Raw genomic sequence first — 12,728 nt, forward strand, 5'->3', positions numbered from 1 at the left:
GTGAAGCACTTAAAGGGTTAATAAACTTCTTGAATGTGGTTTTGAGCACCTTGAGGGGTCTAGTGTTTAGAATGGTGCCACTTTTGGGTATTTTCTGTCATGTACACCCCTCAAAATGACTTTAAATATGATGTGGTCCCTAAAAAAAAATGGTTTTGTAAATTTTGTTGTAAAAATGAGAAATCGCTGGTCAACTTTTAACCCTTATAACTTCCTAACAAAAAAAAATTTTGCTTCCAAAATTGTGCTGATGTAAAGTAGACATGTGGGATATGTTATTTATTAAGAAATTTTTGTGACACATCTCTCTGATTTGAGGGCATAAAAATTTAAAGTTTTAAAATTGCAAAATTTTCAAAATTTTCGCCATATTTCCATTTTTTTCATAAATAAACACAAGACTTATCGAAGAAATTTTACCACTAATATGAAGTACAATATGTCACGAAAAAACAGTCTTAGAATCAGCGGGATCCATTAAAGCGTTCCAGAGTTATAACCTCATAAAGGGACAGTGGTCAGAATTGTAAAAATTGGCCTGGTCATTAAGCTGCAAACTGGCTCTGTCGCTAAGGGGTTAAACCTCCCCCTAAACAAGCAACATTGTTTGGGAGGAGAGTTGATAAAAGAAGGTGTCTTCAGGGACACACCACTACAGCCTTGAAGATAAGAGCAGCTACAGAGAGCAAGAGAGCAGCTACAGACAGCCTTGAATAGAAGACCAGACAAGAGCCTTGGATTCAAGCTTCAGCAGCCAAAATGTGAATATTCTTCAACATAATGTGTGTGTGTCCTGTACAATTTATTATGTACTAATGTATTTTTTGTTTAAATTTCAGCACGTCTTCTTCTAGATCGGTCTATTCGCCATCTTGGCAAGAACTGGCCCAAGCTGATCGTGAGGTCAGGATATTGCTGCCTTTGGGTAAGTTTAGCTGCTGCCTCTAGAAATGTGTAATAATTTTTTTTTCTTTACAGACATCAGACACGGCCAGTGAAGGTGAAGTGCTGGAGCAATCTGAGCGGGAGCAGTCTGAGCGGGAGCAGCGTAGCCAAGTCATGGCAAGGAGATGCAATGTTAGTATATACAGTTGTGGCCAAAAGTATTGACACCCCTGAAATTCTGTCAGATAATACTCAGTTTCTTCCTGAAAATGATTGCAAGCACAAATTCTTTTGTATTATTATCTTCATTTTATTTGTCTTAAATGAAAAAACACAAAAAGAATTGTCCTAAAGCCAAATTGAATATAATTCCACACCAAACATAAAAAAGAGGGTGGACAAAAGTATTGGCACTGTTTGAAAAATCATGTGATGCTTCTCTAATTTGTGTAATTAACAGCAGCACCTGTAACTTACCTGTGGCACCTAACAGGTGTTGGCAATAACTAATTCACACTTGCAGCCAGTTGACATGGATTAAAGTTGACTCAACCTGTGTCCTTGTGTGTACCACACAAGCATGAGCATGGAGAAAAGAAAGAAGACCAAAGAACTGAGGACTTGAGAAACCAAATTGTGAGGAAGCATGAGCAATCTCAAGGCTACAAGTCCATCTCCAAAGACTTGAATGTTCCTGTGTCTACCGTACGCAGTGTTATCAAGAAGTTTAAAGCCCATGGCACTGTGGCTAACCTCCTTAGATGTGGACGGAAAAGAAAAATTGACAAGAGATTTCAACGCAAGATTGTGCGGATGTTGGATAAAGAACCTTGACTAACATCCAAACAAGTTCAAGCTGCCCTGCAGTCCAAGGGTACAACAGTGTCAACCCGTACTATCCGTCGGCATCTGAATGAAAAGGGACTGTATGGTAGGAGACCCAGGAAGACCCCACTTCTTACCCCGAGACATAAAAAAACCAGGCTGGAGTTTGCCAAAACTTACCTGAAAAAGCCTAAAACATTTTGGAAGAATGTACTCTGGTCAGATGAGACAAAAGTAGAGCTTTTTGGGCAAAGGCATCAACATAGAGTTTACAGGAGAAAAAAAGAGGCATTCAAAGAAAAGAACACGGTCCCTACAGTCAAACATGGTGGAGGTTCCCTGATGTTTTGGGGTTGCTTTGCTGTCTCTGGCACTGGACTGCTTGACCGTGTGCATGGCATTATGAAGTCAGAAGACTACTAACAAATTTTGCAGCATAATGTAGAGCCCAGTGTGAGAAAGCTGGGTCTCCCTCAGAGGTCATGGGTCTTCCAGTAGGACAATGACCCAAAACACACTTCAAAAAGCACTAGAAAATGGTTTGAGAGAAAGCACTGGAGACTTCTAAGGTGGCCAGCAATGAGTCCAGACCTGAATCCCATAGAACACCTGTGGAGAGATCTAAAAATGGCAGTTTGGAGAAGGCACCCTTCAAATATCAGGGACCTGGAGCAGTTTGCCAAAGAAGAATAGTCTAAAATTCCAGCACAGCATTGTAAGAAACTCATTGATGGTTACTGGAAGCGGTTGTTTCTTTTTCTATCTTTTTCATTCTCCAAAATTACAAACATTCTAATTTTTTTTTTCTAGGTACCACAACGGGATGACGAAGAATTTTACATCGACAACGAGCACCTGATCCGCCTTGTTGAGGAGCGTATCGCGTTGTGGGACAGCCGAGACCAGCAGTACAAAGACACAGTGATGACCCAGCAGCTCTGGAATGAGGTGGCCGCAGCGATGATGGATGGCTGGGACAGCGCCTCTCCAACTTCAAAAAGGGCGTTCAGTAAGTATAAAGCTGCTATGTGATGCTGCATAGATTCTTGGTACAGATGGTACAGGTGTGGTTGTGGCAAGATATATTCTTGCATCAAACACACCAATGCCTTCTGGAAAACAGTGATTGCTTTGTGTACTGAACTGCAGTATTGATCCTGCTTTCACTCTTGCTCCTGATGATACTGTTGTGTTTGCTGCTACATATATTCTAGCAGGAAACATAACAGTGTCCTCAGGATCAACAGTGACTGCATTGTGTATAGAATTATTTTGTGCTGCCGCATTGACTGTTTGCAAAGTTCTATCAGGTGTGTGTGCTGATAATTATGTTGCCTTCAGTGCATTGTCTAATGTTTTTTCTTTGTTTTTCCAACAGTGAACAAAGTCTGCACACGTTGGCGCTCGATGAAGGACCGCTTCAACACTGATGTTCGTGCTGAGGGACAGGTTCACAGTGGTTCAGCGGCAAGGTGCAGAAGAAAGTACCGCTATCATCGCGAGTTGGCTTTCCTGAGACCAGGTCCATGCCAGCAGAGCGTAAGTATTTATTTATTTATTTTTTTATTACTATGTGCTTTTCTATTCCACAGCTGATGCTTCTTGCAAATGCATAATAGTAATGTTTTCCCTTTCTTTCCACAGCACTTGGAGCAGCACCCTGCAACCTGTCACCGCTCCTGCCTTATCTGACAGTATCCGCCAGCCTCCGTTCCTGAGTTCCTGAGTTCCAGTCCTACGGGTTCCAGCCCAGCTCCTTCATCTGCCAGCCTGCTAGTTCTCTTGTCGTGCCTCCGGCCTCCTTGGGTACCAGCTGCCGTGGTGAGTAGTTTCCCCTGGGCCTGTCCCTAACGCTCCCTGTATAGGGGGTGGTCCACCTGGCCCGCTCGCCCAGGGGAGGTTCGCTTGCCGCGGACCAGTGGGTTCACCCTTGGGAACCATCACACAGGTGTTCCCCTGTCCCAGGTCTCTGCCACTGGTTATGCGGGCACTACCTGCCAGCGGCAGAGGGCCTTGGACAGGCCTGTCATGCCCGTGTTCATGCACTTGAGAGAGGCCTTTCATGCCAGCCTCAAGGCGCTGTCCGCCAGAGTGGAAAGCGTTTTTTCCCTGATGGAACACAGTTTTAACCACATGGAACATCGCTTCCACTCTGTCGACCAGCGCCTTGACCGTCTAGAGGCCGACCTCAACAGACCAGCGCACCATTTTTTCAGTAAAATTGAACAGGGCATGTCGGAACACCTTAGTCCTGAGCAACAGCTGAGTGTGTTACAGGCCTGCAACACAGTTTACTTGCTGGCTATGCAGCAGAATCGGTATGTGCAGCAGTCAGTGGTGTCATTTCCAACAGTGCCACCACTGACTCGCTACACCTCCCTACCGACTTCTGCTTCATACCATTGCATGGCCACCGGAATTCCAAGCCAAGCCAATCACCACTACACCACCCCAAGTCCGAGTGCTGCTGGACACTCCTCCGCCACCACCACTATGGCAAGCGCTGCTCCTGTATGGAGCACCACCACCGCCAATGCACCACCTGCTTGGAGCAACACCACCACAGAACCTGCTTGGGCCACCGACACCACCAGTCAACATCAAAGGAGCACCGTCAGCACTCCTCATCAAAGGAGCACCGCCAGCACTCCTCATCAAAGGAGCACCGCCAGCACTCCTCATCAAAGGAGCACCGCCAGCACTCCTCATCAAAGGAGCACCGCCACTACTCCTCATCAAAGGAGCGCCACCACCACTCCTCATCCAAAGAGCACCACCACCAATTCTCCTCCTAGGAGTCCCACCAGAACTTCTACTGCTCGGATCTCCTTCTAGGAGCACTGCCACTTCTAGGAGCACCGCCACCACAGAGCAGCAGAGTGGTGACCCACTTTCCATCTTTTACAGGTCAATGCCATGGTCCACCATCTCCAAGCGGTCGAGCAAAGTAAGGCGGGCCAGGCAGGATACTCCTGCGCCAAAGAAAAAAACAAACAAAAAAAACAAAAAAAAAAAAACTTTGTTTGTCCATCCACCCTCTCCTCCTAATGTGTCTCAACCTGCCTCCATGTCCATTCCAGAGCTCCCTTCCCCCAGTACTTTCATCGCTCCTTCTCCTTGAACCCCTTCCTCAACCTCCAGCCATTCCTCGTCTCTCCACACCCCCAAAGTATCCCAATCTTCCCCCAAACGTCATTCCTACTAAAATCTTTTTTTTTTTTTCTGTGGAAAAATAAATGTGCAATCCTGCTTGCAAAAAATTTGGATTGATTACTGTGTCAATCGCCGACTACACACACTGCGCCGTACACACACTGCGCCGTACACTTAGCGGTTTTGACACCAGATATCTCCATTACTGAGACATGTTCCTTGTGTTGTCAAAAAAAAAAAACAATCTATAATAAGACTTGTATTTTCCACACCAGTCTCTACATTCTTCTAATATTGCACAGACTGGATCCAGCAGGGTTCCCCAACTCCAGCCCTCAAGGTCCACCAACAGATCATACATAGGTGTCTTATTGACGCCTCTCTATTACTAAGCCTGGCTTGATGTGACCTTACAATACAAAGGTGACATTAGCCCCCCAACTACTACCTCACTTTGCCACCACTGCAGGACAAGTGGGAAGATAGGGGCGAAGTGCCAGAATTGGCGCATCTTACAGATGCACCATTTCTGGGGTGGCTGAGAGCTGGTGTTTGTAGCCAGGGGGAGGATATATATATAATATATATATATGTGTGTTTTGAAGAATATTTGGCTTTAAAACTATGTGCATTACAATGTGATTTTAACATGAACTTTTACATACAGATAACTGCTGCGTTCGGCCTCATTCATTCCCTATGGGACTTGCAGACATGTGCGGCACTTTCGGTTCTGCCACGATCCGGCAAATGTGCTACTTGCAGCAACGGAAAAAAAACACTGCTAGTAGTGTTTTTTTGTCTCACCGCAATTCCAAAACCGCAAGTGCCGCACAAGTCCGCACTACCTGTTCCTAGTGATTCAACCACAGGAAATGCTAGGATTTTTAGTCCTACAACATCCCCATAATTAGAATGACAGGACATATTGTAACCTATAGTTATCCTGCAGCTACAGAATAAAAGGCAGGGTGTGAAGGCACAAGTCCCCCTTACACAAAGACTGTTTGGGAATGCTGGAACTTATGGTTCTACAGCAGATCCAAAATCAGAAACGCAAGACATGCTGGAACGTGTACAGGGGAGGACACATACTGCAGAGCAGGCCCGGATTGGCAATATAACCAACCGGGCATTTTCCCGCTGGGCCGCTGTCACGTGGGCCGCCGATCATCTGGCCGCTTGCCAGCTGCTGCGGCCACTGTGGCTCCTGCCGCCGGCCCTCTGCGGGCATGGCAGTGATAGTTTCAAGTTCCTCCCGCACTGCAGGGAGATAAGACGCCACGCCCCCCCCACACACACCCCATCCTCGCCGTAGCATGAGACCCGCCCCCACCCCCCACTCACAGTGTCGCACTCGCTTGCCTGCTCGCTCTGTTCGCAGGACCTGTGATTAGGTCACAGGAGGGGAGGAGTCAGGGGGTCACATGATCAGGAGCCTTTGTCCAGACCCCCGATCATGTCACCCCTGACTCCGCCCCTCATGTGACCTCATCACAGGTCCTGTGTGCTCAGCCTTGCCTCTACCGTCTGCAAGACTCTGCTTTGCTGTTGTCATGGTGCTGGTTGAGGTAAGTATGTGTGGGGTCAGGATTTACAGTGTGGATGTAGCAGAGCTGTGTGTGTATGAGGTGTACGGAGCGGAGCCGTGTGTGTACGAGGTGTACGGAGCGGAGCCGTGTGTGTACGAGGTGTACGGAGCGGAGCAGTGTGTATGAGGTGTACGGAGAGGAGCCGCGTGTATGAGGTGTACGGAGAGGAGCCGCGCGTGTACGAGGTGTACGGAGAGGAGCCGTGTGTACGAGGTGTACGGAGCGGAGCAGTGTGTGTATGAGGTGTACGGAGCGGAGCCGTGTGTGTATGAGGTGTACGGAGCGGAGCCGTGTGTGTATGAGGTGTACGGAGCGGAGCCGCGTGTGTATGAGGTGTATGGAGCGGAGCCGTGTGTACGAGGTGTACGGAGCGGAGCCGTGTGTGTACGAGGTGTACGGTGCGGAGCCGTGTGTGTACGAGGTGTACGGTGCGGAGCCGTGTGTGTACGAGGTGTACGGAGAGGAGCCGTGTGTACGAGGTGTACGGAGCGGAGCCGTGTGTACGAAGTGTACGGAGCGGAGCCGTGGGTGTACGAGGTGTACGGAGCGGAGCCGTGTGTGTACGAGGTGTACGGAGCGGAGCCGTGTGTGAATGAGGTGTACGGAGCGGAGCCGTGTGTGTATGAGGTGTACGGAGCGGAGCCGCGTGTGTAAGAGGTGTACGGAGCGGAGCCGTGTGTACGAGGTGTACGGAGCGGAGCCGTGTGTGTACGAGGTGTACGGAGAGGAGCCGTGGGTGTACGAGGTGTACGGAGCGGAGCCGTGGGTGTACGAGGTGTACGGAGCAGAGCCGCGTGTGTACGGGGTGTACGGAGCGGAGCCGCGTGTGTACGAGGTGTACGGAGCGGAGCCGCGTGTGTACGGGGTGTACGGAGCGGAGCCGTGTGTACGAGGTGTGCGGAGCCGTGTGTACGAGGTGTACGGAGCAGAGCCGCGTGTGTACGAGGTGTACGGAGTGGAGCCGTGTGTACGAGGTGTACGGAGCGGAGCCGCGTGTGTACGGGGTGTATGGAGCGGAGCCGTGTGTATGAGGTGTATGGAGCAGAGCCGTGTGTGTACGAGGTGTACGGAGCGGAGCCGCGTGTGTACGGGGTGTACGTAGCGGAGCCGTGTGTACGAGGTGTACGGAGCAGAGCCGCGTGTGTACGAGGTGTACGGAGCGGAGCCGTGTGTGTACGGGGTGTACGGAGCGGAGCCGTGTGTACGAGGTGTACGGAGCGGAGCCGTGTGTACGAGGTGTGCGGAGCGGAGCCGCGTGTACGAGGTGTGCGGAGCCGTGTGTACGAGGTGTACGGAGCGGAGCCGTGTGTACGAGGTGTACGGAGCGGAGCCGCGTGTGTACGAGGTGTACGGAGAGGAGCCGTGTGTACGAGGTGTACGGAGCGGAGCCGTGTGTACGAGGTGTACGGAGAGGAGCTGTGTGTGTACGAGGTGTACGGAGAGGAGCCGTGTGTGTACGAGGTGTACGGAGCGGAGCCACGCGTGTACGGAGCGGAGCCACATGTGTACGAGGTGTACGGAGAGGAGACGCGCGTGTATGAGGTGTACGGAGAGGAGCCACGCGTGTACGAGGTGGTCGGAGTGGAGCCGTGTGTGTATGAAGTGGAGCCATATGTGTACAAAGCATACAAAGCGGGTTTTTCCCACGGACACAGGAGTACACAGCGGAGCCCCGAGGAGCATTTTAAAACACACACATGACGTTCCACCTGAAGTGATATGCTGGAAGCTGACGGGAAATGAGATAATTTCTTGAGGAGATTGTGACGGAACCAGGAATGCTTCAGATCCATCACCGTGTCCTCCTCCGACAGCGCAGACAGCAGGATCGCCTTGGAATCGGGGATGCCGGCCATGTGAGCGGATCATGATAGGTCCTGCACCGGGAGGCTCAGGTGGGCACTACAATGGGAGCCGGGCTGCTATAGTATCTTTGTAGAATCTTTCTTTATTTCTTTCTCTCTTTTTCTTTCTTTCTCTGTTCTTTCATTCTCTGTTCTGTCTTTCCCTCATTTTCTTTCTCTCTCTGTTCTTTCTTTCTCTCTCTGTTCTTTCTTTCTCTCTCTGTTCTTTCTTTTTTCTCTCTCTGTTCTTTCTTCCCCTCTTTCTTTCTTTTTCTTTCCTCTCTTTCTCTCTGTTCTTTCTTTCTTTTCTTTACTTTCTTTCTCTCTCTGTTCTTTCTCTGTCTCTCTCTGTTATTTCTTTCTCTCTCTGTTCTTTCTTTTTTCTCTCTCTGTTCTTTCTTCCCCTCTTTCTTTCTTTTTCTTTCCTCTCTCTCTCTCTGTTCTTTATTTCCCCTCTTTCTTTCTTTTTCTTTCCTCTCTTTCTCTCTGTTTTCTTTCTTTTCTTTACTTCTTTCTTTCTCTCTCTGTTCTTTCTCTGTCTCTCTCTGTTCTTTCTTTACCCTCTTTCTTTCTCTCTCTGTTCTTTCTCTGTCTCTCACTGTTCTTTCTTTCTTTCCCCTCTTTCTTTCTCTCTCTGTTCTTTCTCTGTCTCTCACTGTTCTTTCTTTGTCTCTCACTGTTCTTTCTTTCTTTCCCCTTTCTTTCTCGCTCTCTCTGTTTTCTTTTTTCTCTCTCTCTCTGTTTTCACTCTTCCTTAGTGCCAGTCAGTGTGCCCATAATGCCAGCCACTGTGCCCTCAGTACCAGTCAGTGTGATCAGCAGTGCTAAATGGGTGCGATTAGGTGTGGACATGGGTGTGACTAGTTGTGAAATGGGTGTGGCTGGGCGTGGCCAAAATTTGCAGCGGCGCTTTCTTTGTACAGCTTTCCCTTCTTCAAAAGTTGGGAGGTATGATAGGGGCGGCTATGACCAGGGGGTCTGGTTGCCCAATAGAGAGCAGTTCTGCCAGGAATTCTGTAATCATGCATACAAAAGGGGACAGAGCTTTGGGAGGAGTACTGTACCTAAAAGCAATAAATAGGACTGAGCTGAAATACTGGTCACAGCTCTGACTACATGTTATATAGTCGTGTTAATCTCCTCTCACTTCTTGTAAACTACAAGTGTACAAAGATATTATATAGTTACCATGTGACTAGTGGGCCTGTGTAACTTCAAATGCCAGGGCTGAATTTTAGTCCCAGTCCGGCCCTGCTGCAGAGGCCCCCTTATAGTGATCAGGGCATGGTTAATCTCCTGCTTCAGAGATGTCCCTCTCAGCACCTCCACCCTCTGTTTATATCCTCATGTCAGCAGCACAGCACTGAGCACAGGCAGCAGTGGGAATCACAGCATGAGGCTCCATGTGATGCTCCTTCCCAGCAGCATCAACACTAACAGGTGAGGAGGACAGGGCTCCTCTCAGCATAATCTTGTGTAGTCTGCAGCAGAGCGGGCCTAACCTCTCCTGCTAGCTCGGAAGTTGCCGCCGGGTCTGTGATCAATTATGCATCACGATTACTGTGTGATTGGCAGGAGAGTCTGACTGGGACTCATAGTTGTACGTACACCAAGCACTGCACAACATTCCTGGACACAACAATCTGCACCATCCTCCCCCCGCAGCTGCTCCAGCACTCAGGCAGGAACTGAACTTGGTGCTACAGCGCAGAGAGGGCGGGGCCTGCAGTGTGACATGTTTCCTCTTCCGGTTCCCTGTGCAATACACTTGACAGTGTGGGATCCAAGAGCCCTGCAGCTGCCAGAAGACGCAGGTGGGAGAAAGGGTGGGAGGGTGGTTGGACCCCGGACTATAAAAAAAAAAACAAAAAAAAAAAAAAACAACCTTGCTCAGGTGCCGCCCCCCAAATCCTCCTGCCCTAGGCACATGCCCTTAAGTGCCTAGTGGCAAATACGGCCTTGGCTGTCCCTTCAATATAGTGTCAGAGTAAAGTGTGCCTGGAGTATGTCCGAAGAGAATGAAGAAGAGTCCCCTGCTAGCACGAAAGCTGCCGCCGGGTCTGTGATCAATTATGCATCACGATTACTGTGTGATTGGCAGGTGAGTCTGGCTGGAACTGAACTTGGTGCCACAGCGAGGAGAGGGCAGGGCCTGCTGTGTGACATGTTTCCTCTTCCAGCTCCCTGTGCAATACACTTGACAGTGTGGGATCCAAGAGCCCTGCAGCAGCCAGAAGATGCAGGTGGGAGGGCGGTCGGACCCCGGACTATAAAAAAAAAAAACAACCTTGCTCAGGTGCCGCCCCCCCACATCCTCCCGCCCTAGGCACATGCCCTTAAGTGCCTAGTGGCAAATACGGCCCTGGCTGTCCCTTCAATATAGTGTCAGAGTAAAGTGTGCCTGGAGTATGTCCGAAGAGAATGAAGAAGAGTCCAGCCTCCCTCCTTCCTGTGAGTCATGCTACTGTATATACATCCCACAGAGCACATTTTCTCTCTATATGGGGTTGATATTTACCATGAGCTAAATTTACAGAAGTAACCCGTCAACTAAAAGCAATGTGCTCGGTACAGAATTGAGAATAACAATATAAATCAATAACCAATTAATGTTTAACACGTTTTATTCTACTTTTTGTTGGCATGATGAAAAAGCAAAGGTTTTTTCTATATTTTTTTTAAAGGTGTGGACTGTAGGATTTAAAAAGTTTGTCAGTTTTATAGGTTGGCTCCTTCGGGACGCGATGATACCAAATATGAATACTTTTTTTGTTTGTACATAAATATACGTATTTATTGGTTTAAGATTTTTTTCTCCTTTTTCATTTTGTGATTTTTTTTAATAGTTTTAAAACATTTTTCACTTTTTTTATTTAGTCCTTGTATGGAACTTCAATTTTTATTTCTCTGATCACTGGTCTCATGATATATTGCATTGTATGAGAGCCGACTGTGTTACATAGGCAGATCACTTGATAGTCTCACTACTGGCTGAGTCTAACAAGCCACTGTAGTAGGCAGACCTCTGGCTGCCGGGACAATGGATCCCACCGTGATATGATCAGATCTCATCACGGGGGGGGGGGCCTCGGAGAGGTGATAATAACAGTATGTTGCAGTGTGTGCAAACTCAGTCAAGAACTACAGGAAATATCTGACCTCTGTAATTGCAGACAAAGTTCTGTTTTTCTATTGTATCAAATACTTATTCCATGCAATAAAATGCAGATTAATTATGTAAAAATACAATGTGATTTTTCCAGATTATTTTTAACATTCTGTATCACACAGTTCAAGTGTACCTACAATAACAATTACAGGCCTCTTAATTCTTTGTAGTTGGCAAAACTTGCAAAATTTGCAGTGTATCACACGCTTATTTACCCCACTGTGTGTACCAAAAGTGACACTTCTTAAATGACATTTAAAAATGGTGAATTATTTTTGCAACATTCTAAAAAAAGTTTTCAGAAAAAACAAACTTGGTAAGGCTGGTTTCACATTAGCGCTTTTTAAGCGCACGCACGGCCGGGGGTAGCTCCGCCCCCGAGCCGGCTCTCTGCCCGGCGTGCCCGCCCCTTGCTTGTAGCGCCGCCTCCTAGCGCACAGCGGCGCCTGCGATCGGCGATCGATGAATTTATCACGGATATGAATAATAATTCCTGAGGTTTGTCTTTTTCCTCATTATATAATTCCTCTACTATTAATTTTTTAGATATCACTATATTTATTCAGAACAATAATATTTTAACGAAAACCTTTTTTAAACACGTTGATAAAAATAGCTATATACCTTTCAGCAGCGGTCATTTCAATAAATGGCTAAAAAATATACCTGCTAACCAATATAAAAGAATCAGAAAAAATTGTACTGACACGAGGGATTTTGAAAACCAGGCTGAAATATTGAGGAATAGGTTTATGGCTAAGAAATACCCTGAAGGATTGGTTAAAGATGCCTACAACACCAGTAAAAGTCTTTCCCAGAATCTACTAATTTATGGAACCAAGAGGACTACAACCGACAATAAGAGATTTACAGGCAATTTTATTACACAATTTTGTGCTGAGAACATTAAAATTAGAGAAATTCTGACACGTAATTGGCATGTTCTTTTAAATGATCCAATTTTATGTAAAATTCTCCCGAGGAACCCTGGTATCACTTTTCGCAGAGCACCTACTATTAAAAATCTAATTGCTCCGAGCCGTTTTAGAATAAAACCATCCTCTTCTCCCTTAAATTCAGCAATAGGGATATATAAATGTGGCAAAAGAAATTGCTTATGTTGCGGTATAATTTCCCATAAAGAAAAAACCTTTGTATCCACTTTCACTAAAGAATGCTTTCCCATTAGAAGTTTTCAAAATTGTACTACAGGATTTGTGATATATGTAATAGAATGCGATTGCAAAAAACAATATGTGG

This window comes from Dendrobates tinctorius, unplaced genomic scaffold (genome assembly GCF_039654945.1).
Source record: "Dendrobates tinctorius isolate UK_male_01 unplaced genomic scaffold, ASM3965494v1 ptg000162l, whole genome shotgun sequence".
Classification (NCBI taxonomy): domain Eukaryota; kingdom Metazoa; phylum Chordata; class Amphibia; order Anura; family Dendrobatidae; genus Dendrobates; species Dendrobates tinctorius.